A 25,759-nucleotide genomic window follows, 5' to 3' on the forward strand; every position below is an offset into this window, starting at 1 on the left:
GGGTGTGAATGTTTATTTGAGAAAGTGTTGGGGTGTGGGGAATAGTGGGCCAGCCCGTACTTGTGAGCCTGAATGTGTATGTAACAATCTGAATTTAAAACTGTCGCACAAAAGTAATATTAACTGAATGGAAGTCAGGGGAACACAACCCAGTCCTCATCTTCAAATTCCTAGGTGTTATCATCTTCGAGGATCTGTCCTGGAGCCTCCACATTGATGCAATCGCAAAGAAGACTTGCCAGCAGCTATACTTTGTGAAGTATCTGAAGCGGTTCGGTATGTCACTGAAGACTCTCATCAACTTCTACAGGTGTACCGTGAGGAGCATTGTGGCTGGTTGCATCACTGCCTGATATGGAGGTGCCAACTCTCGGGACAAGAATAAACTCTAGAGGGTTGTTAACTCGGCCTATGAAATCACAGGCACCAGACTTCGCTCCATCGAGGACATCTACATGAGGTGGTGTCTTTTTTTTAAAAAAAAAGCAGCATATATCCTCAAAGACCCCCAGCACCCAGGCCATGTTCTCTTCACTCTGCTACCATCAGGAAAAAGCTAGAGGGAAAAACGAGCACTCAGCGGCACAAGGACAGCTTCTTCCCTGCTGCCATCAGATTCCTGAATAATCAATAAACCAAGGACACTGCCTTTTTGTGCACGATTATTAGTGTTATTTTATTTTATATTGTGATGTCATAAGATGGTTACATGCATGTTTGGACTATGTGGCTGCTGCAAAACACTGAATTTCGTGACTTGTTCATGACCATAAATCCTGATTCCTATATGTTCTAAATTACTTGGACCTGTTGCAAGAGCCATTTTTTGAACCCTAACATCTAATCTAATACCACAGCAGGAATCTAGTTATGCATATATGTTCATAACTTGCATATTAGAAGATAGGCAATCAAACAGTGGAAGCTATATGTGCCAGGACTCTTTTACTACACTTGAAGTTGATTTTATCATAACTAATAATAATTTAACTGAGTGGCACAGATAGCGTAGTGGTTAGTGCAATGCTATTACAGTGCCAGTAACCAGGTTTTGAATCCAAAGCTAACTGTAAGTAGCTTATATGTTCTCCCCGTGTCTGCATGGATTTCGTCTAGGTGATCTGATTTCCTCCCAGCCTTCAAAACATACAGGTGTTGCAAGTTAATGGGGTATTTGACAGCATGGGCTTGGCGGACAGTAGGTGTGGACTGTCTCAATTAAAATTAAATTAAAATTAAATATTTTTACCATTAATAAGAAATGATGAGGAAATTGAGGATACAGTTATTTTTCTGTGGTGGTGTTTTATGAAGTGCAGAAATTTCCCAGGTTTGAAGCTGACAGATATGGAAATTTCAGGTGGGGTGAATTTTCAACTTTATTCATGTTGCGACAGAATATAGATATGTTTTTGGGAGATAAATTGGGGCAAGATTTGTTAGTTGTAGGTCACATAGAAACAATTTAAAACAGATCTTATTTAAAATACTGGAGCTCTGCTCATGCTAGACATTTTGGGGCCAAACATCTTTGCAAAAGCTTTGGAGCGTGCCCAAGAGACTTCACTAATGGATTGTTGTTTACAAAAAGGCAACAGATGAAAGAGATTGTTGGAGCTGCGGATTGTCTGGAAGGGAACTTGCTGTTCTAAGATAGTCATGTGGCTTTGCAAGCAGAGAGAGTCAAACAGGCCTTCTCTCAGAGAGAGATACAGACAGAGATATCAGTTCAACAGTGATACAGTCAGCAACAGCAGTTGGGACTGGAACAGGACAAGCTGGAAGATTGTGAAAAACCCCATTTGGAAGACGGGTTGTGAGTTCTTATTTCAGCCTGGTCAAAGCCCTTGTGGTTCATGCAAGAGGAGAGGACTGGCTATCTAATGTTTCACTTGAAATAAGAGAAACAAAAAGGAACTCTGTGGTGTCCTGAAAGAAAGGGGTTATTATCTGGAGCTGCCCACCAGGCTCACCTTACAAAGCCGTCCTGTCCAAAGAAGAAACAAGCCTTCCGTCGCGCATGCAGCCATCTTCAGCGCAAACTCCGGGAGATCCAAAATGAGTGGTAGACTAGCCTCGCCAAACGAACCCAGCTCAGCGCGGACATTGGCGACTTCAGGGGTTTCTACGAGGCTCTAAAGGCTGTGTACGGCCCCTCACCCCAAGTCCAAAGCCCGCTGCGCAGCTCAGACGGCAAAGTCCTCCTCAGCGACAAGATCTCCATCCTCAACCGATGGTCAGAACACTTTCAATCTCTTTTCAGTGCCAACCGCTCAGTCCAAGATTCCGCCCTGCTCCAGCTCCCTCAACAGCCCCTAAGGCTAGAGCTGGATGTGGTCCTCACCCAGGATGACACATATAAGGCAATCGAACAACTGAAAAGTGGCAAAGCAGCAGGTATGGATGGAATCCCCCCAGAGGTCTGGAAGGCTGGCGGCAAAACTCTGCATGCCAAACTGCATGAGTTTTTAAAGCTTTGTTGGGACCAAGGAAAACTGCCTCAGGACCTTCGTGATGCCACCATCATCACCCTGTACAAAAACAAAGGCGAGAAATCAGACTGCTCAAACTACAGGGGAATCACGCTGCTCTCCATTGCAGGCAAAATCTTCGCTAGGATTCTACTAAATAGAATAATACCTAGTGTCGCCGAGAATATTACTCCAGAATCACAGTGCGGCTTTTGCGCAAACAGAGGAACTACTGACATGGTCTTTGCCCTCAGACAGCTCCAAGAAAAGTGCAGAGAACAAAACAAAGGACTCTACATCACCTTTGTTGACCTCACCAAAGCCTTCGACACCGTGAGCACGAAAGGGCTTTGGCAAATACTAGAGTGCATTGGATGTCCCCCAAAGTTCCTCAACATGATTATCCAACTGCACGAAAACCAACAAGGTCGGGTCAGATGCAGCAATGAGCTCTCTGAACCCTTCTCCATTAACAATGGCGTGAAGCAAGGCTGTGTTCTCGCACCAACCCTCTTTTCAATCTTCTTCAGCATGATGCTGAACCAAGCCATGAAAGACCCCAACAATGAAGACGCTGTTTACATCCGGTACCGCACGGATGGCAGTCTCTTCAATCTGAGGTGCCTGCAAGCTCACACCAAAACACAAGAGAAACTTGTCCGTGAACTACTCTTTGCAGACGATGCCGCTTTAGTTGCCAATTCAGAGCCAGCTCTTCAGCGCTTGACGTCCTGCTTTGCGGAAACTGCCAAAATGTTTGGCCTGGAAGTCAGCCTGAAGAAAACTGAGGTCCTCCATCAGCCAGCTCCCCACCATGACTACCAGCCCCCCCACATCTCCATCGAGCACACAAAACTCAAAACGGTCAACCAGTTTACCTATCTCGGCTGCACCATTTCATCAGATGCAAGGATCGACAACGAGATAGACAACAGACTCGCCAAGCCAAATAGCGCCTTTGGAAGATTACACAAAAGAGTCTGGAAAAACAACCAACTGAAAAACCTCACAAAGATAAGCGTATACAGAGCCGTTGTCATACCCACACTCCTATTCGGCTCCGAATCATGGGTCCTCTACTGGCATCAGCTACGGCTCCTAGAACGCTTCCACCAGCGTCGTCTCCGCTCCATCCTCAACATCCATTGGAGCGCTTTCATCCCTAACGTCGAAGTACTCGAGATGGCAGAGGTCGACAGCATCGAGTCCATGCTGCTGAAGATCCAGCTGCGCTGGGTGGGTCACGTCTCCAGAATGGAGGACCATCGCCTTTCCAAGATCGTGTTATATGGCGAGCTCTCCACTGGCCACCGTGACAGAGGTGCACCAAAGAAAAGGTACAAGGACTGCCTAAAGAAATCTCTTGGTGCCTGCCACATTGACCACCGCCAGTGGGCTGATATCGTCTCAAACCGTGCATCTTTGCGCCTCACAGTTTGGCGGGCAGCAACCTCCTTTGAAGAAGACCGCAGAGCCCACCTCACTGACAAAAGGCAAAGGAGGGAAAACCCAACACCCAACCCCAACCAACCAATTTTCCCCTGCAGCCGCTGCAACCGTGTCTGCCTGTCCCGCATCGGACTTGTCAGCCACAAACGAGCCTGCAGCTGACGTGGACTTTTACCCCCTCCATAAATCTTCGTCCGCGAAGCCAAGCCAAAGAAGAAAAAGAAGATTATCTGGAGAACTCTGAAGGGGGCAAGTTTCGTCAGCAAGATGCTGAAGTGGCTGATTAAAAAGGAATCAGTTGTGGATGTCCTGGAACAACAAATCGCTCTCTGAAAACCGACAAGAACCTTCCTGAGTGGTAACCATTTACCTTACAAGAACCAAAGTCTGATGAACTTTATAAATGTTAAATTCTGTGCACAGTATAAGAATTGCTTGCAACCAGTGAACTTGGAGGAATGAGATGTGAGATTGGACTGTAAATCAAAGACTTTTCTGAACTTGCACACAAATTACATACATGTACGCTTAGAATTAGGAGGTTAGGTTAGTTAAGTCAATAGTGATAAGATAAAAGTGTGATTCTATTTTCATGTTTAAAGATCATTAAAAGCAACTTTTGTTTAAGTAACCATTTGTCTTGGTGAATATCTATTACTGCAGGGTTTTGGGCTCCTCTGGGCTTATAACAATGTGTTCAGAAAAGGCTGCTCTAGAGTTCTACTCATTGTCAATACATTTTTAAATTTGACATTTTAAAATTTAGACATTCAGCACAGTAACAGGCCATTTCAGCCCAAGAGTCTGTACCACCCAATTTACACCCTATTAACCTACACCCCCGGTACATTTTCTTTTGAATAGTGGGAGGAAACAGGAGCCACCGGAGAAAACCCCCACAGACACAGAACGTACAAACTATTTACAGACACCCGGTCCACTCCCGTGTTGCACTATCTGCTGTGCCAACCGTGCCACCCTTTAATGTGATGTAACATTAATGTGAAATGAAAATCAGAGAACAAATTTGATTCCAACAAGTTTTTGCATATGAATTCTGAACACTAGTTATTTATTTAAGAGGAATATTAAATTGCCTTCTACCCTCAGATTTCAGTTACTTTCAATTTTTAAAAGAAACCATTTAAAATGCTCTGATTATTCTAATTTGGTAATTTAAGAATGTAAAAAGTTGTCAACAGTTCTGAAATACAGGTATTTAACTATTCAAAGTCTTATTCAATAACTATGTTCATTTCAGAAAAATTTTAAGAATCTGTAGTACTTGTAAATCATTACTGCCATCCGAGGCATATCCTTACTGATAAAAATGTGAGTTAAAAAAAAATAAAAGCATGGAGAGGGTAAACATCAGAAATAAAGGCTAAATATTCGTAGAATTGAAGACTGCATCATGGAATTGAATGAAACAAAAATCTGTTGACACAGTGATTGTAGAAAAAATAGAAATGCTGGTGGAACTCAGCAAGTCTTGCAGCATCCATATGAGGTAAAGAAATATAACCGAAATGTTGGGCCTGAGTCCTTCGAGGTATAAATAAAATGCAGGCAGGCCCCTGAATTAAAAGATACGGGAGCAGGAAAGAAAGGACAGAGCGAGGAACACAGACCAACGGTTCAAACCTCAGCTTAATAGGGAAATTCTCAAGAATACCTCTTAGTTAAAAACTGATCTTGATTTATTCAATCACTATAAACTGGTAGTTCTAAAACTTTGTTCTGCATGACATAACACCTTTACTGTAAAACGTTAAATCCCTCTAAGTCCTTTTACAAATTAAACAAGGTTGAAAGATTGTATTTTTGCCTTTGGTTGCAAGGATCCATTATTAATGATGAAGTAAATTGGATAGTAGCTGTTGGTGCAGATAGGATGCGAATAACTAAACTTGAGACACTTGGTGAGTGGAAGTTGGAAGAAAACCTGGAAATGTTGCATTAGTAGAGTCTGGAGATGATTTGGGTGTAATTGAAGGCTGAAATAACATGCTGACTGAAGCATTGGGGTGAGAGCCAAAGATCTTTTGTGTTTAATTCAGGGTAAACTAGGGCTCTGAGAGTGCAATGAATTGATGCTGATCACAGGGAGGCTCTGGGTTTTCTCAAATTTAACTTCAAGGAATGTAAAATGTTTTTGATTTCTTTTAAATTCACTGAAGTTCTTGAAATTTGTTCCTTTTCCTTAAATGTTTGAATGCTACTGGGAAGTGAGTACTGTACTTCACGAGTTCTGACTAAATTAAAATTATATATAATATTGTGACTGTAAAATAAAAACAAACCCCAAGTCCAGAATCCTTGGCAGCCTGAGTTTGAAATAGAAAGGTTTATACAGCACAAACCTCAGTAAAAGTTAAATCATAAGTTACAAAACATAAGCGTATCCATAAAATAAAAACAAACCTGGCAGCAAAAATTATCAATAATCAAATGTGTCTATTTAGATCTCTAATAACAGAAGAAACTGCCATTCATTAAAATGCTTCACCACTGCATCCACCACTATTTCCCCCCCCCCCCAGAAACCTAAGTATTTGCCCCATTTTTGTGAATGTGTCCAATTTATCAAGCTATTTGTCAGACATGCATTCAAACGCTACCACTGAGGCCCACTTCTGAAATAGCTTCCCCAAATTCTTCCAACCTCTAAGTATAATTTGTCTTCCTATCATTATTCTTGTCTGAATCCAATTTTGAGAGTATTCATCTCCAAATAACCTGTGTGACTTTCAAGATAGAGTCTGTGACAAAAAGGAATTTGATATCTGTAACTTCACCAATTATGCAATCATAATCCAAAATTCTTGAATTCTGGGACAAGATCAAAGCACATGTTACTGGGTCCCGGGTCCCCTGTAACCACCTTACAGTGCCAGCATTCAGGAGTATTTTTCAATCCTAATCTATACAGGTGCCTAACCTTTTATTCAGGATCATTGGGACCGGACACCTGCTGTTGATGAGCGAAGCTCCATCAGCACTTAAGAACCTTGATGCTTTCCATCGATGAAGCAAACCACCCACTAACCCAAGCATCCACTCTTAACTACATCTATGCAAGAATATCTACAGCACTATATTTAAAGCACCTCTAAACCAGAGGCTAGACAGTTCGGGTCTATATTCCATGAGTTCAGAAGAATGAGGGTGATCTTATTCAAACACAAGGGGATGACAGGTTTTTTCACATATTGAGACATGAGCAGGGGGAATATATCTACAAAGTAAGAAGACAGCTATTTAAAATTGAGACATGTACACATTTCTTCTCAGAGACTAGTGAATTTCTGAAATTTTCCAGCCCTGAGGGTGGTGAAACCCAAATCATTGGTCACGTGGAGGGTGGATTCAGATAAGTATTTGAAAGATTAAGGAATTGAGGGTGATGGGGAGCTGGCACAAAGATCAGCTATGATCATGGGTGGCTTGTTACCTGCTCCTATATTCAGATTTATTGTCAGAGTACATATATGACATCGCACACCACCCTTAGATTCTTTTTCCTGAAGGTGAGGCAGAATGACCACACAATTACAGGTAAACTAAGAAATGTTAACAAACTGCAATGCAGAGAGAAAAAAATCAATAAGGTAAGTCGTCAAATGAGTCCCTGATTAAGTTTGTTGTTGAGGAGTCTGATGATGGAGGGGGAGCAGCTGTTCCTGAACCTGGTGGTGTGAGTCTTGTGGCACGTATTTCACTTTCCCGATGGTAACAGTGAGAACCGAGCATGTGCTGGGTAATGTGGATTCTTGATGATTGCTGCTGCTCTCCCAATGGCAGCGTTCCCTGTGGATCTTCTCAATGCCTGTGATGTCCTGAGCTGTGTCCACTATCTTTTGCAGGGTTTTATGCTTGGGGTATTGGTGTACCAGACCTTGATGCAGCTGGTCAGCACACTTTCCACCACACATTTATAGAAATTTGCCACAGTTTCCAATGTCATTACCAAGCCTCCGCAAACTCCTGAGGAAGATACTTTCTTCACAATACTATTTGTATGTTGGGTCCAGAAAAGATCCTTCGAGATGGTGACTCCCAAGAACTTAAATTTGCTCATCCTTTCCACCTCTGACCCCCTAATGTTCACTGGATCGTGACATTGAGTGTGAAGTGGTTGTTGTTGGTGTCAAGTTTTCAATTTCCCTCGTGCACGCTTACTCATTGGCCCTTTTTTTTACCACCCACTCCCATGGTATCGTCAGCGAATTTGTTGGTGTTGTCATACCAAGGCACACAGACGTAGGTGTATATACTGAGTGGAGCAGGGGGCTAAGAACTCAGCCCTGTGGAGATTGTGGAGGATATGTTCTTATCAATCCTTACTGATTGTGTTCTGGAGGTGAGGAATCCAGGATCCAATTACACAGAGGGGTGTTGTGTCCCAGGTCTTGGAATTTTGCTAATCAATTTTGAGGGGATGATGGAGTTGAATGTTGAACTGAGTTGGTAAAGAACATCCTGATGTATGCATCTTTGCTGTCCAGGTTTTCCAGGGCTTTGTGAAGAACCAGTGAGATGGGATCTGCCATAGACCTGTTGCTACGGTAGGCAAATTGGAATGGATCCATGTCACTGCTCAGTCAGGAACTGATCTACTTCATCACCAGCCTTTCCAAACACTTCATCACTGTTGATGTGTGTGCCACTGGTCGATAGTCATTTTGGCAGGTTACCATACTCCTCTTGGGCACCTGTATGATTGATGCCTGTTTGAAATAGGTGGATACCACACCCTGCTCGGAGATATTGAAGATATCTGTGAATACATTGGCAACTTGGTCAGCACAGGTTATGTCATTTAGACCCTGCCACAACTGGTGGGCATCCTTCATTGTTTCTATTTTTGTCTGGAAGCTTCACTTCGCCTGGGAGAGGATCCACACCACCAAACACATGCTCTGTTCTTGTTGCTGCCATCAGGAAAGAGGTATGTTCAGGAACATCCGCTACCCCTCCATCATCAGACTCCTCAACAATAAACTCCTAGCCCTCTTTACACTGAAAAATTGCATTATTGCCACATAAACGGCTCATCTCTGGAAGTTGGTTTGCTTGTTCACACAGAATAGAAGAAAAACTGGCTCTGTGAGTCCTTTTATACAGCAAGTTGCTTCCCGAAGCAAAAGATGCGGGACGTAGCACAGCAGCATCAGTATCTAGAGAGGTGTAAAACATGCGCTAATGGAAGTTGCATTGCCATGTACGTTATGTGCAGTCTTAGAATGCAAGCAGATCTTCCGAGTGTCATAATCAACATTATTGCGCATGTGATGTTGCAATTGTGTGAACAATGTATTCGTGCGATCAGAAAAATTTGTGAGGAGAATTTGAAGAGAAGCAGGGATCAGTTTAAGGCAGAAAGGTGTGTTGACCTGAGTTGCGGTAAACTGAGATGTTTGGTTCTTAGTCAATTCATGCTTGTATCTGATAGAAGAATGTGGAGGAGAGAAAGGCCACAGGGGCCCATATTCTGGGGTAAGGTCCTCAACAACTTTGAAGATCTTTTGTAAATCTCGGAACACTTTTGACTTTGTATTGGAACTCATTGAACCTCACCTGAGTTATAAGAGAAGAAACTGGTGACAGCCTCTGGAACCTTGGCTTAGACTTGCAGTTGCTTTATGGTAGTATGCAATCCCATGTGAATAGTGATCCATCAGTTGTATTTTTGGTGTTGGTCTTGCCAGGTTACTGGAGCATTGAAGAGAGCCCTTTCTAAACGCTTTGTTGAACTGCGAAGTGGTGCGCGTCTCCACAAGACAATTGACAGATTTGGGGAACGGGGGTATCCAATGTGTGCTAGTGTCATTGATGACACATGTATTTCCATGATCATCCCCAGGACTCATTTAAAGACTCTTGCTTGTGCCCTTTATTGATTTTAAAACAAAATTATCTCTGCATTGCATAGTTCGTTTACATTTGTTATCTGTTTACAGTTCTTTCTTTACATCACTCAATGTCTGACCTATTTCATAATTACTTTTGAACAAAAGTTAAGTCTGAGTTGTAACACAGGATTTCTAAGACTGAACTTTGAGAATTGACTTTCCAGAATTGTGCCTAAGCTGTAATGGTCCACACCCACACTCACACCACACTTTTACGTATAGTTGGAGTTAAGTTGAGATTTAAGTAAGATGTTATATTAGTAGTTATTAACAAAAATATTGTTTTAAATGTAACATTGTCTTGATGAATTTCTATTGCTGCTGGTTTATGATGTAATGGGGGTAACACATGCTGCATCACTTGATGTGCTGTGACTTTATGCTCAAAATATGGGATAAAGTGAAAGTGGAGATTAATAAAATTTTAAAATGCAGTATCTTGTGCAGTTGATGGTACTGAAGATGATTTATTGTGGGACACTGACGATGAAGCTTAAGCCGCCTCACCAGATACAGACGGGACCCATATGATGACTGCTTAAACAGTGAGAGCATGGATGTACTTGCTGCGATCTTTGCCTCAGACATTAATAGTGGTAGTGATTTTTGAAGGATTCTAAATATTTTTTCATTAAAAATTTTGTTCTAATATACTAGTAGCATGAAAATTTGTTTTTTGTTTTTCAAGGGTCTACTTGTATGCCAAATTTGTTTTCAGGGGTTAATTTGTGTGCTGAATTGGCATTGCAATTTTTAAAGTTCTATTTAAAGTCTCAAAAGTATATCTGGCATATAGGTTGGCACCTTTTTTTTGAGATTTTTGAGGGGTTCAAAACTTGTACACCAAAATATACGGTAATTCTACCTCGCCCACAGAAAAAAGAACCTCAGGTTTGTACAATAAATCTGAAATTTGAGATGGCTTTCCATAGGTCATTCCTGCTCCTTCTGTCGTGATCACTCTGTCCTTTTGGCTCTCGGAAGGTTCCAGATCTCATTATTCCTCCTGGGCTTCTGGTTGGGGAAATTCTGAATGATTTGTTGGGACACACTCGACCCAGCTGTTTTGATAATTTCTGTGGTCTTGTGAAACCTTCACTAAGGACGTAGGAACCTGCTTGTGCATTCTCATCTCAAGTAAAACACCATCTTGATTTGGAAATGTATTGTATCTGGGTCTAAATCTCAAACTACCTGGTTAATGATGCTTTACAAATGTTTTCACTAGAAAGACTGCAGTAGTTCAATGGAGTGGTTTGCCACCACTATTTGGAGAAGTGACACTGTGAGACTGAATAAGAATCATGGAGTTTTACAGCATGAAAGCATGATTTTTTTTTGCCCAAGTTGTTGACCTGAGCTATTCCCAGGTTCTTGTATTTGGCTGATATCCTTCTTCATCTTTCTATCCATGTACCTGTCTAAATGTCTTTTAAATTGTGTAATTGCACTTGTCTCAACCACTTCCTCTCAAACCTATTTCGGTATACTCACCAGCCTCTGGAAAACTTGCTCCTTAAGCCCTCATTTAAACCTTTCCCTCTTGCCACAAATCTATGCTCTCTATTTTTACACTCCCCTTGCCTGGGAAAACAACTGACTATTAACATCACTGACAGTCATGATTTTAAAGAATCATAGAACACCACAGCCCAGAAGTGCAGCCAGACCATAGCCCCCCCCCCCCCCCCCCCATCCATGCACATACAATCTTCTCTTTGTGGCTGCACAGCTAGTGTAACAGTTAGAGCAACACTATTGGAGCAGCCCAGGTTTGAACCCAACACTGTCCGAAAGGAGTTTGTGTGTTCTTTCAGTATCTGCATTGGTTTCCTCCAGGTGCTGTGGTTTTCACCCACCCTTCAAAATGTAGGTTAACTGGGGTATTGGGCAGCACGAGCTCGTGGGCTGGTAGGGCCTGATACCCCACTGAATGTCTTTAAAAAAAAAAAAAAAAAGTTTTAAATGACAAGGGCCCTATGATGCAGTACAAAAATGTCCCATCTGTCAGAATGGCAGGAGTTACCACATCTCTCTTCTGCATGTTCAGGTTTTCTCCGACTTACAACCTATGTGACTTACAGCCATCCATACACGTCCAAAAAAATTACACTTTTACGTGTGAAAGTAAGGCCTATCTATGGAAAATAATGCTTTTGGCAGGAAGGCCAATCTCTCGCAAGAGCTGGACTTGGTGGCCGCCATGTTGTATTTGATGAATGATAAAACTGATACAGTGAATTTCCTATGTACGTTCATTTTGAGATGTGACCAGTCAGTCAGAATGGAACATGGACGCAAGTTGAGGAATACCTGTCAAAATGTCTTTTGATTGTTGCAATTGTACCTACTCTACCTTCCTCTGGCAACTTGTTCCTCAGAACCCCTAACATCTTGACACTATACTGGGGAAAAGACTATTTATGGTTGTTCATCTTTATGACCCTTGTGACTTTGTATGCCCCTGAGGTTATCCCTCATCCTCTGACACTCCAGGGGGGAATGTTCTTTTCTATATAGTCCCTCCTTGTACCTTAAATCCTCCAGTCCCGGTAACATCCTTATGAATCTTTTCATTTGAATTATATCCTTGCTATGATTGGGTGACAGGAAATGCACACACGTGGGACCTCTTACAGTTGTAACACGAGTATTTGTCCCAACTCCTGTATTCATTGCCCTGACCGATGAAGGCAAGCGTCTTCACATTCAGTGAACTATATACCTGTACCCCTAGATGTCTCTCTTACACAGTGCTCTCTAGACCCCATTTATTTACTGTGCGTGTCATGTACTGACTTGCCAAAATGCAATACATTCCCTTTGTCTTAGTTAAGTTCAGATGCTGTGATTGTAATTAATACATAAAAGTGCTGGAGAAATTCAGCAGGAAAAAAGGTTATACCTTAACGAAGGGCTCAGGCCTGAAATGTTGGTTATGTATCTTTGTCTCCTATGGACACTCTGGATTTGCTGAATTTCTCCAGCACTATTGTGTATTAAATTCCAAGTGCAAATTTTGGCCTACGTTGCAACAGGATCTAGATCGGGGTGGCCACACCATTGGCCCCCAGGCCAACTGTAGCTTGTTCCCCACTTTTAAGTGACTCGTCAGAACATAGTCTCTAACAATAAATTGTACGGAATGTAGTTTCAACACTAGATGTCACTGCCATTTTGAACAACTACTAGACCGATAGTTGCAATGTTACTCATCGATGAAAGCATTTACTTCAGTTTTTAAAAAAAATTTACTGCAACTGAAAAGATGGAAAATAGCAAGGGAGTACTGAAAATTTCAGATCCTTTGGGAAAAATTAGTATTTTTTCACAGAAGTCGAGGGGAGTGTGATTGATTTGTAAGGAATCTGTTAACTTTAATAGCCTATCTACAGATTTACACATTGCATCATAACCATTAAGGTGGACTCTGGACACACGAACTGTATTCATTGAGAGTTTTGGAGGAATTTTGGAGACTGCCTTGTCCCTTGATCTTTTCTCCTGTTCTTATCTTGCACCTAGCCTTTTAATTTTACTGCTTTTTGAATGAAAGTTTTAAAAAGTTTTATTGCATTCATTTAAATTATATTTGAGAGCAGCAGATACAGAACCTACTGTAATATGTGAGCACATCAATAAACTACTGTAATGTCAATAAGCAGTATCATATAGTTTTGATCAGGATCAAATGGGAGTCTCAGATAATTATCTTCACTCACCATGATGGCATAATTTTGGCATAATCCACACACTAACCGTGCTAACTACATTGGTAATGAGTTTAAGTCAAGCCAAGTTTATTGTCGTCTAATTGTACAAGTATAACCCAATGAAACAGCATTCTCCAGTTCTCGGTGCAAAACATGCAGACACACAACCAGTCATAACACACATATAGACAAACAATACATATGCAGGACAAGTATTTCATCTATATAAATAAATAAATAAGTGAATATTGCTTTGTACAAATGAGTGTCTCGGATGGTTAGTGTGAGCAGTTCCTTTGGTCTTTCAACATTTTCGCTGCCCAGAGCCTGGTGGTGTTGGCTCTGATACTCCTGTATCTCTTCTCTGATGGGAGGAGCTAAAAGACGCTGTGTGCATGGTGGAAGGGGTCCTTAATGATTTTGCATACCCTCTTCAGTCAACGATCCTGGTAGATCATGTCGATGGGGGAGGAGATGGGCTCCAGTGATCCTCTCTGCCACTCTTATTGACCGATGGTTTGATCTCTGATCCATTTTTCTGCAGCATCCATACCACATTGTGAAGCTCTCGATAGAGATCAGAATCAGAATTTATTGTCATGAACAGGTCATGAAATTTGTTGGGTTTCAGCAACATCACAGGGCAAACATTCATGTAAAAACCATCTTACAAAAATAAAAAGTGCACCATAAGTCAAAGTAAGGCAGCATCTTTGGTTCATTGATTATTCAGGAATCTGATGGTAGCGGGAAGAAAATGTCCTTGTATTGCTGAGTGCACATCTTTAGGGTCCTGTATCTTTCCCCCCCCTGATGGTAACAGAGTGATGGGGGTCCTTGGGGCTCCTATGGAAGGTTGACTTGATTCAAGATTAAATTTATTATCATAGTGATAAAGCAGTGTCGTATTACATGAAATTTCATTTTGCCTGATGCAAGGCAGACACATTGGCCACCGGCAGGAATTCCCGCTGTGCTTCTTCTAGTTCTTGCAGTGAGACTTGCAGAAAGTGTAGTGATGATAGCTTCTCCGTTAGCGCAGCACCTGCAATCGGGACTGGTGCTGGGTTTGAATCTCATGCTGTCTGTAAGGTGTTTGTACGTTCTCCCTGTGTCTGCGTGGGTTTTCTCTGGGACCTCTGGTTTCCTCCCACCCTTCAAAAAACGTACCAGGGTGTAGTTTAATGGGGTGTAAAATTGGGCGGCAAGGACTCGTAAGGCCAAATTGGCCTTTTACATGCTGAATATCTAAATTCAACTAAAAAAAACATTACCCCACTCTGGCTCCTACCATTGACCCAATTCTGCATCCTATGTGATCTGATGTGGAGTTGACTAGCATGTAGGATCTTGTCAAAGGCCTTTCATTAAATGCCACCATCCTGCCCCATCAACCCATTTGGAAAAAAAAATGATCAAATTTGTAAGAAGATTTCCCTTGTACAAAGCCATATAAATTTCAGATCTTTCCTTGATTATTGTTGTTCCTGTCCCTTAGAATCCCCACCAGTAACATTCCCACCACTGATGTGAGGCTCACTGGCTTTTAAAAAAAAAACCCCACACTATTAGCCATGCTCCAGGCGTCCAGTACCTCACCTTTGGCTAAAGATGCGGATATCACTGCAGGGTCCTTGCAATTCTTTGGTTTTCCACAGTATTATTGGATAAATGTCAGGCCCTGGGGGCGTATTGGTCTTATACACTCTAATTCCTCGTCTTTTCTAACATTTATGTGACATTACTCTCATTTTCCATAATTCCTTAGCTTCTATGACCAGCCCCATTTATCATTCTATACCTGATGTTTGTCTGCGCAGACTTTACTTCCTCACGATCTTGCCCCTGTCCTACTTTATTGTCCCTGCCTGACTTGACTCTGAAATTTGCTTGCTTTAACTTCTCCATTTGTCACAAACTTCTGCATCTCTATTACTTTGATCCCCATCCTTGTCGATCTAGTTTAATCCCTCCTGAGTTGCACTTACAAATCTCCCTGCCAGGATATAGGCCCTTCCACAGCTCAGGTGCAACCTGACTCTCTTGTATATGTCTAGGATGCTGTTTGAGTAAAGGTGAGAAAATAGAGCAAAAATTCAGATGCTGATTACTATTGCATTGTGAATATCAAGCAAGTAAAATTGATACTATTCAAAATGTAAGCTGCTAATTTTTGAAATTGGCCAAAGTATTGGAGGCATTAATGAATTATTTTCCAAAGGAAACTATCAAGAACTGGGGGTGTAGGTTAATGGAGTGTAAATTGGGTAGCACGGACTTGTGGGCTAAATTGGCCTGTTACCGTGCTATATGTCTAAATTTAAATTTAAAAAAAATTAAAAAGGGAAGGAAAGTTAGGGGAAAAAGTCATGTTGCACTTGTGTCCTGAACTGAGTTTAAATTTCGCCCATCAGAGTGTCCAAGAAACCAAATTTGTATTTTGTTAAAGCAAGCAAATTTCATGGTCAAAACAGGCAGGGGCAAGTCAGTGAGGTAAGAGTATGGTTGAGGGAGGTGGAGTAGTACCAGTCGGACTATTTTGAATTGGTGGATTGGACCATATTCAAGGACTCCTCTTCAAACTTGAATGAATATTCCACAGCTGTCACTGATTTTATCAGGACCTGTGTGAGTGAGTGTGTCCCCACATACACTTCCAACCAAAAGCTGTGGAAGAATCAAAGGATTCACAACCTGCTGACGGCTAGGTCAATGGCATTTAAGATCCAGATCTCTGCAAGAATTCCAGGTATGACCTACAGAAGGCTACCTTAGTAGCAGAGGCAATTTTGAGGGAAAGTTAAAAATAGATACTCACTGCCTCTGGTAGGGCTTTCAGGCCATTATATCCTACAAGCTGGTGTAGCATCATAAATGGTTGTGATGGCTCACACTAATGAGTTGAACACCTTTTATACACTTTATAAAGGAGAACTCAAGGGTTCCAATGAGAATTCCTGCAGAAGAGAGTAACTCTTTGATACCTGTCCCTGAGGCCGATGTGAGAACCCTCGCAAAGCATCAGGCCCTGAAGGGTTTCCTGGCAAGGTACTGAAAATCTGTGCCAACCTTCTAGCTGGTGTGTTCACAGACTTTTTCAATCTCATTGCTTCAGACGGTGAATGTTGTGTGTGAAACTGGTTTGAGGGGTCCCAAGGATAAAAAGTCTCAACACGGATGATTGAACAGTGTTTTATTTACGTGTAGGGGAGTCGCAACAGTGGTAAGAGACACACATTCGCAGCCACTCATGGTAGAAGGCTTTTCAATCAAGTTATAACATGTGATACCCACCATCCCTTGATATCCCTGGCAGGTATGCCTCTTATCTTACTAAATGAGGGACTCTAGGCACACAATACTACAGCTGCCAACCCTTTGTTTGTGCGCACCTTACCAATGATCTTCCAATGTTGCCCATGGTTCCCAACCTGGAGTGGAGCTCGGGTTGGTCCCAGAAGAGAAAGACAGCTGAAGAGTCTGCCCCAGATATTGATGAGGCAATTAAAGGGGCTAATGACCAGGTGTGTACTAACCTGTGGCCAAGGCTTGACCTGATTGACAGATGAGGTGACTTCTGACCAGGATCCACATGGAGAGGTCACATGCCCCTCCACGATCCACATTCCCACCAGATTCCAGTGGAGTGGTCACATGACCCTCCATAATCGATTCTAGAGGTTCCCACCCGCTTCAAAAGTCGTCATCTCAGTGCCCGAGAAGAGCAGAGTGAGCTGCCTCAATGACTATCACCCAGCAGCACTAACATCTACTGTGAGGAAATGCTTTGAGATGTTGGTCATGGCCAGATATACTAGTATCTAAGTAAAGACTTAGACCCTCTGCAATTCGCCTACCTTCATAATCCCTCCACAGCAGATGCAATCTCACTGGCTCTCTACTCAGCCCTGGATCCCCTGGACAACGTTAACATGTATATCAAGCTGCTTTTCATCGATTACACCTCAGTTTTTGACTGGTCAACAAGCTTCAAAACTTGGTCCTCTGCATACGCCGCTTTGCAACTTGATCCTTGACTTCCTCATTGAAAGTCAGTGCAGGTCGGTAATGTCTCCTGTTTAACACAGACATATAGCCCACTGCTCTACCCTCTCTATACTCATGATTGTGTGACTAGACACATTTCAAATGTCTCCTACAAATTTGTCAATGATTCTACGTTTTTGGCAGAATCACAGACGGTAATGGGGAAACATACAGGAATGAGATTGATCCACTGGTTGAGTGGTGCCACAACAACCTTGTTCTCAACGTGAGTAAAAATGAGGAACTGATTGTGGACTTCAGGGAGGGGAAACCAGGAGAACATAAAACCGGTCCTCATGGAGGGGTCAGCATTGGAAAGGGTAAATAACTTAAAATTCCTAGGAGACAACATATCTGAAGATATATCCTGGAGCCTTTATGTCAATGCAATCATGAAGAAGGCTTGCCAGTAGCTATACTTAATGAGGAGTTTGAGATGATTTGGTATGTTACCAAATACTCTTGCAAATTTGTACAGATGTACTCTGGAGAGCATTGAAGGTGCTCATGACATGGAGGTGCCAGTGCACAAGACAGGAAAAGGCTACAGAGAGTTGTGAACCCAGCTAGTGCCATTACAGGCATCTACAAGAAGCTGTGTCTCAAGAAAGCATTCTCTATTATCAAGGACCCTCACCTCCCTGCCATGACCTTTTCTCACTGTTATCATCAGGAAGGAGGTACAAGAGCCTGAAGACAAAGACGGCACAAAAACAGCTTCTTCCTTTCGGTCATCAGATTTCTGAATGGACAATGAGCCACAGGCACTGTTTCAGTTTTTCTCTTCTTTCACACTGTTATTTAAAAAAAAATGTAATAGCAATCTTTGCTCTGTGACTCTGCCACAAAACAACACATTTCATGACACATGTTTATGACCCATAAATTCTGATTCTGACTTCTCATCTGTTTGAATGAATTTAATGTAAACATTGTCATGTTGCTTTAAAACTTGAGGATATTCAGTAGTTTAAACAAGTTTATGAATGGAATGAGAAGGCAGTCATTCTTTATGCCTGTGCTCCATTCTTTTACCTTCACACTGAGAGGAAGGAGAGTTGTCGTTTTCTCAGTTTTCTGTCACCTGATGCCCTTGAAATTTAGTCGTAAAAGAATAATTATTTTTTTCTCTCTACCACTCTATCCTGATACCTACTTTATTTCTTCCCCCCCCTTTTCTGTCAAGGATTATGTAGCTACCATGCATACAAGTGTTATTTAAACATAGAAAATTTAAAGCACAATACAGGCCCTTCAGTCTACAAAGTTGTGCCAAACGTATCCCTCCCTTAGAAATGACTAGGCTTTCCCATCACCCTCTATTTTTCTAGCCTCCATGTATCTATCCAAAAGTCTATAAAGGACCCTAAAGTATCTGCCGCCATTACTGTTGCCACCAGCCCATTCCATGCACCCACTACTCTCCATTTATGGAGAGTAGCATTTGGCATCTCTTGGGTTGTATTCATTTGAGTATAGGAGAATGAGATGAAATCTCATAGAGGCATTTCATATTTTGAAAGGTTTAGATAGGGTGGATGTGGGTGATGTTTCCCTTGGTGGGTGAATTGAGGACAAAGGGTCAGTCTGAAAATTAGAGGTTATCCATATAAACCGGAGATTAGGAAGAACTTCTTTAGCCAGAGGGTCGTGGATCTGTGGAACTCGCTGCCGTATACAGTAGTGGAAGCCAGATCACTGGGAGTATTTAAACAAGAAATAGATAAGTATCTTATTAGTGAGGGCATCAAGGGATTTGGGGAAAAGACTGGAAATTGGAACTAGTGTAGAGTAGATTAGTGTAGATTTACGGAACAGACTTGATGGCCTAGTGGCCTGGTTCTGTTCCTTTGTCTTGTGATCTCTCTACCTACTCCCCAGCACCTTAAACCTGTGTCCTCTTGTGGCAACCATTTCAGCCCTGGAAAAAAAGCCTCTATCAACACAATCAATACCTCTTATCATCGTAAACATCTCTATCAGGTCACCTCTCATCCTCTGCTGCTCCAAGGAGAAAAGGCTGAGTTCACTCAACCTGTTTTCATAAGGCATGTTCCCTAAACCAGGTAACATCCTTGTAAATCTCCTCTGCACCCTTTCTATGGCTTCCAAATGCTTCAGCAGTGAGATGACCAGAATGGCACACAGTATTCCAAATGGAGTCTGACCAAGGTCATGCATAGCTGCAACATTACCTCTCAGCTCCTAAATTCAATTCCACAATTAATGAAGGCTTTCTTAACCACTGAATCAACTCGCCCAGCTGCTATGGGCGTCCTATGGACTTGGACCCCTCAAGACCCCTCTGATCCTCCTCACTGCCAATAGTCTTTACCATTAATACTATATTCTGCCATCGTATTTGACCTACCAAAATGAACCATTTCACATTTATCTGGATTGAACTCCATCTGCCACTTTTCAGCCTAGTTTTGCATCCTATCAATGTCCCACTGTAACCTCTGACAGCCCTCCACATTATCCACAACACCCCCAACCTTTGTATCATCAGCAAACTTGCTAACCTATCTCTCCACTTCCTCATCCAGGTCATTTATAAAAATCACGAAGAGCAAGGGTCACTGAACAGATCCCTGAGGAACACCACTGGTCATCGACCTCCATGTAGTCTATGACCTATCTACAACCACTCTTTGCCTTCTGAAGGCAAGCCAGTTCCGGATCCATAAAGCAATGTCCCCTTGGATCCCATGCCTCTTTACTTTCTCAATAAATCTGGCATTGGATACCTTATCAAATGCCTTGCTGAAATCCATACACACATTTTCTGCTTTTCCTTCATCAATGTGATTTGTCACATCCTCACAAAATTAAATCAAGTTCGTAAGGCATGACTTGCCCTTGACAAAACCATGTTGCCTATTCCTAATCATATTCTACCTCTCCAAATGTGCATAAATCCTACCTCCCAGGATCTTTTCCTTCAAATTAAGTAAAATTCACTTGTCTATAATTTACTGGGCTCTCTCTACTCCTTTTTTTGAATAAAGGAACAACATCCGCAACTCTGTGAGCTTGCACTCCAAAACACGCAGCCTTGCCATCTGGCATACATCGAAAAATGTGAATGGAAAGAAAAATTATGCTTATTTACTTTTCAAATTTGGAGACCAAATTAAATCAAAGCTGGTTTTGGTTAAAAGCCAGAGAGGTTAGATGGTAATTAAGGTGATGGTAGAACTTTCATGTTCACTCACTTTTCTGAGACTGGAGATTGTTAAAATTCCATTAGAGCTGATAATGTCCTTTTCCTTTGGCTTGGCTTCGCGGACGAAGATTTATGGAGGGGTAATGTCCACGTCAGCTGCCGGCTTGTTTGTGGCTGACAAGTCCGATGCGGGACAGGCAGACACGGTTGCAGCGGTTGCAAAGGAAAATTGGTTGGTTGGGGTTGGGTGTTGGGTTTTTCCTCCTTTGTCTTTGGTCAGTGAGGTGGGGTTTGCGGTCTTCTTCAAAAGAGGTTGCTGCCCGCCGAACTGTGAGGCGCCAAGATGCACGGTTTGAGGCGATATCAGCCCACTGGCGGTGGTCAGTGTGGCAGGCACCAAGAGATTTCTTTAGGCAGTCCTTGTACCTCTTCTTTGGTGCACCTCTGTCACGGTGGCCAGTGGAGAGCTCGCCATATAACACGATCTTGGGAAGGCGATGGTCCTCCATTCTGGAGACGTGACCTACCCAGCGCAGTTGATAATGTAAACTGACTGTATATTGCTACACTGGGCAGAATAGGCTACATTAAAGTCTTTGCCCCTATAGTTGAGTTTTTTTATAGTTTTATAAAAAGATGACATCCAACTGAAAACATGAATACTTTTCCAAAAGAAAACAGTGTAATCTCTGTAGAATGATGAGCTGAACTCAGGCCAGTCTTTTCTCATTTGGACAAGAAGGAGAGCATCTTGATGAAGTTTTAACATTTAATTGATGCCTTGTGTGGAACCTTATTACACCATTGACTACGCTTATACACACTTTTTCAGTTGAATGTGCTATGTCATTGGAAGTTCAGTATTTCTGCATTTTGCATTTAAGAGTGAATCAAAGGTTCACTTTGATGTTGTGAAGAAAGTCTTGACTGGCAAATAGCAATTAAATTTGACATACTCTTGAATGTTCCTACCATTTGCCTTGGTAACCAAAATATGAAGTTGCTCTGCGTAAAGTTTGCCTATCTGAAACAATAACATTGATTTGCTGTCTGTAGGTGCTGCCATTTATAGCATTTTTTAAAAATGATGAATCTATGTACAAAGTACAATCTGATTTGACATTGTAATAATTCATTGTTGCTCGCGTATTTAGCATTAACGATCAGGTTACTCCTTGGGCAACTGGCATCAACGTTTTACTTGCCGAAAGACAGAAATTAATATATAATGGGAGTAGAAATCATAATTCTACAAAACCAACTGTAAAAGCACCATTTACCTCCAAAAGATTCACTTTTCACCAGTTTCAAATCCACTTTAACATAGTTCTTGGAAATGTATGGATTAAGAATACTACAGTTAAGGTCATTGAGTGGCCATTCAACTCAATTACATAGTACCAGAGCTTTTTTGATATGTTATCTTTCACCTGAAAAGTTGATATTTTCTTCTTACGGGTGCCTATGCCTGTTCTCTGCTTTTATTGTAGATTTCTGGCATTTGCAGCTTGCCCCAGAGCAGCTCGTCCTTCAGGCCCCCAATCCTCCCACTGATGATCATTTGCTGTAACAATCAAATGTGACTTCCTTTCACATTGCCTTAGTGTTTTAATACTGTGTGACCCAGGAATAATCACAAATCACATCAGCATTTCCACTGAATGTCAGCAGGAGCTGGGAAGAGTAGATGGGAAGTCGCTTATTGGGAAGTTCATATTTGAAATGGATGAGTTGTGGAAAGGCCAACTTGTAAAAATTCAGGACCAATATATTCCTGCGAGGGCAAAGTTTGTAAACTTTGGATGACGAGAAATGTTTCAAATGTAATCAAAAAGTGAGAGGAAATGCATGATTTATGAAGCTGGAATTAGGCAGGGCCTTTGAATGGTAATGGCAAGCAGGAGAGTACTTAAACAAGAAATCAAGAGAGCTAAAAAGGGGCCATGAAATGCTCTTGCTGAGAAGGATTAAAGGAATCTCAAGGCACTTTATAGATGAATTAAAAACAAGAGGGTAACTAGGGTGAGGACAGGACTGGTTAGCATAAAGCCAATTAAGCTACCAGATCCTGATGAGCTCTATCCCAGGTTATTGAGTGAGGCAGAAGAGGAGATTGTTGGGGACTTGACATGTTATCCACAGGTAAGGTCCCAGAGGATGGAAAAATACCCAACGTTGATCCTTTGTAGGGATGAACCAGAAAATTACAGGATAGTGAGTGTGACATTAGTGAAATTATTGGAGATGTATTACTATCTGGACAGTAGGGTTTTATTAAGGGTTTTATAGTCTGAATAGCCTTGTATGGGGGAGATCATGTCTTACAAATAATTTGAGCTTTTTAAAGATGCAATGAATATAATTAGAGTAGCCCCACTGAAGTAGACCCAGGAAAGCAAGGAGTGGAGACACAGCATTGGTTCGCAGTGTCCAACGGCCCGATCCTAATGCCAACGTTAATGGTACAGGCTTTAAACTGTTAATGGAGCTGACTGTTTTTAATTAAAATCCTGCAACCGTGGGTTATGTGTCAAAGATGGTGGTGCCTCTGCTCAGCAGCGACCATGAGGGGTTGCATATTTCAGGGGAGCAGCACACTGGCGGCGAAGGGCACTGGAAACTGGCAGAACAAACACTGTCGAAAAGGAGGAGAAGCAGAGGAGACGACCCTACAGGTGGGTGATCACAGCACCAGATCAGCAAGGGGCTCAGCGGCTAAAAGAACCTACAGGATGGTGACTACCAATGCAGCAGACCAATGAGGGGTTCAGAGACTGAAGGACCCACACAGGCTGCAGGCAGTCAATGAGTTATGGTCGAGGGATTTATGGAACTGGGATTTGTGAGGGTACTGAGAGCAAGAAGGCTACTGAAGGGCCTCAGGCACTGAAGGCTTCCTGATCATGTTGGAGCTTTGGAACTGAAGCTTGGGTTGCCGATGGATAGAACAGGGGTCTGTCCGGTTGCAGAGGCAACGAGGGCACTGCAGGCGAATCTACTGACACTCGGTGTCTCTGAAGTGACACTATTCTTTTTTTTCTTATCGTAAAGGGTGCGAGGAAGAAGGAATTTTGTGTAATATATTTTCTATAATTTTATGTGACAATAAAGAAATCTTGAATGTTGAATGGATGTTGTCCACGAGCATTTGACAAGGTCCCTTACATAGGATGATCCAGAAGTTAAAGGTATATGGATCCAGGGAGACGGCCATAAAAGACAAGGTAGCGATGGGATATCATTCAGATTCGAGGTTTGTTCTGCAAGGATCAATGATGGGAACTCTGTGATGTAGATAAATTGTTTGGACAAAAATATAGGGTCTATTAAGTTTATAGATGACACAAAATTTGGTCAATTTGTGGGTAGTGAGGAAGGTTGATCGAAGGATACAGCAAAATGTATACCCCTTCCATTCATCTATTTATCCAGAAATGGAAGATGATGTGGCAGCGAACAGGCCCCGCTTGTATTGCCACGCTGATGGGGGCAGCTGCAGGAAGATTGCACCTTCGGGGCTTGCATATTACCTTGTGGCTTAGGCCACAGCTCACGCCCCAGGCAACGTGATGATGTCACCGCCGCATAGGGCGGAACTCCATTTGGTCTTATAGGGGCATGCGCGAAATTCAAATAAAACAGTTCAACTGAAACATCACCAAGTCCTGTGGTGTGTTTCTGTGCATGTAGCTACCGCTATATTGGTGACCCCGCATAGCCCTGACATTTATCTGGTCTCTGGCTATGGATTCGACGGCGATCAGCGCTGTGGCGGGGAATTTGTGAAGGATCTCATCAAACTCGTCCCTGGAGGCGGCTATGGCGGCTATTTCGGGCCTGTGGGCTTCTGCTGTGTCCAGTCAGGTGGAGTGGAACGTTCGGGAGTTGACCAGCCTTTTGCCCTTCATGTCAACCAGTAGGCTGTGAGCTCAGAGGAAGTCAGCCCCTAACAGCGCGGTGCCCACAGAGACTAGGACCATCCTCCAGAGGAACTTCTCCTTTCCGATCTGGATCTGTGTCCTGCGGGTGCCGTAGCTCCTGATGGTGGAGTCTTGGCCGCCCGCAGGGTTGGACCTCGAGGTCGGGTGCGAGTCTCTAATGCTGTGGGGGGAAGGATGGTGAGCTCAGCCCCTGGGTCCACCAGGAATCGGGGGCCGGTGGATCTGTCTGTCACATGAAGGAGGCTGTTTGTTTGGCTAGCTGTTGGTTGTATCACTGAAATCTGCCGGGCTGGCGGCACTTACGGGTATGCGTTCCTCAGCGCTGGTGGTAGAAACACCAGGTCGACTGGCCCTCCTCTGGCTTGGTCTTGGGAGCGGCTTGCGGTCGGTTGGCTCCTGGTCATGCCACCTAGTGAGTGCTGCCTCGTTCTCCCTCTTCGTGTGTCAGAGGGCATCCGCACGGGCTGCTGCTCTCCTTGGGTTCAAGAAGTGTTCATCTGTGAGGAGCAGCTGGATGTCCTCCGACATCTGTTCCAGGAATATCTGGTGGAAGAGAAAATAAGGCCAGGGCCAGCATTTTGTCCATCAGCGCTGATGGACTACAGTCCCCAAGCCCATCTAGGTGAAGGAGCCAGGAAGCCCGTTGCTGGGGAGTTGGCCTGAAAGTTCAAAGCAGCAGGTCTTGCCCGTAGCTGGGGGATGGTGCATGATGTCATCCACCCTTGTTGCCATACCTTGGTTCAGAGCACTCTTGACATGATAGAACATCGTGGCATCTGAGGTGGTGTTGCGGAGTTGAAATTGTGCTTCCGTCTGCCCGAACCACCTTGTTGGTCGGTGAGACCAAAAAGAGGGAAGCTTGATGGAGACAGGGTTAACCTCTGCTTGTGTTTTGAGTCCAGAAAAACGTCTGGGCTCGTCAGGGTCATCACTGTGGTGGTGTGAGCAGTGGGAGAAACACACCCACCACATTAAGGGTCTTTAACGACTGTTTTTATTCAAATTCAGCCTGCCCCTTTAAGGGCAGCATGAGCTCAGTCACCTGGTGCATTGT

The 25,759-nt window shown here is 42.8% G+C and overlaps 1 protein-coding gene and 1 long non-coding RNA gene across 14 annotated transcripts in view; one reads left to right on the forward strand and one right to left on the reverse strand.

Moving 5' to 3' along the window:
- LOC138736062 (protein CASP-like) overlaps positions 1 to 25,759 on the forward strand; it is a 525,702-nt gene that overhangs the window by 26,328 nt on the left and 473,615 nt on the right. Inside the window, exon 1 of one of the 13 annotated variants that reach the window (XM_069884930.1) lies at positions 8,737 to 8,871. The exons of the other annotated variants lie outside the window; for them this stretch is intronic. The gene's annotated coding sequence lies outside the window, so the exon portion shown is untranslated. Of the gene's footprint in view, positions 1 to 8,736; positions 8,872 to 25,759 lie in introns of those variants that run through there. 13 annotated transcript variants of the gene reach the window in all.
- Positions 16,725 to 25,681, reverse strand: LOC138736061 (uncharacterized). The gene is made up of 2 exons (XR_011340072.1): positions 20,814 to 25,681; positions 16,725 to 18,389 (listed from the first exon to the last, which is right to left on the reverse strand). It is a non-coding gene; the product is annotated as an uncharacterized lncRNA (long non-coding RNA).

The sequence above is a fragment of the Narcine bancroftii genome, chromosome 6 (genome assembly GCF_036971445.1).
Source record: "Narcine bancroftii isolate sNarBan1 chromosome 6, sNarBan1.hap1, whole genome shotgun sequence".
In the NCBI taxonomy this organism is placed as follows: domain Eukaryota; kingdom Metazoa; phylum Chordata; class Chondrichthyes; order Torpediniformes; family Narcinidae; genus Narcine; species Narcine bancroftii.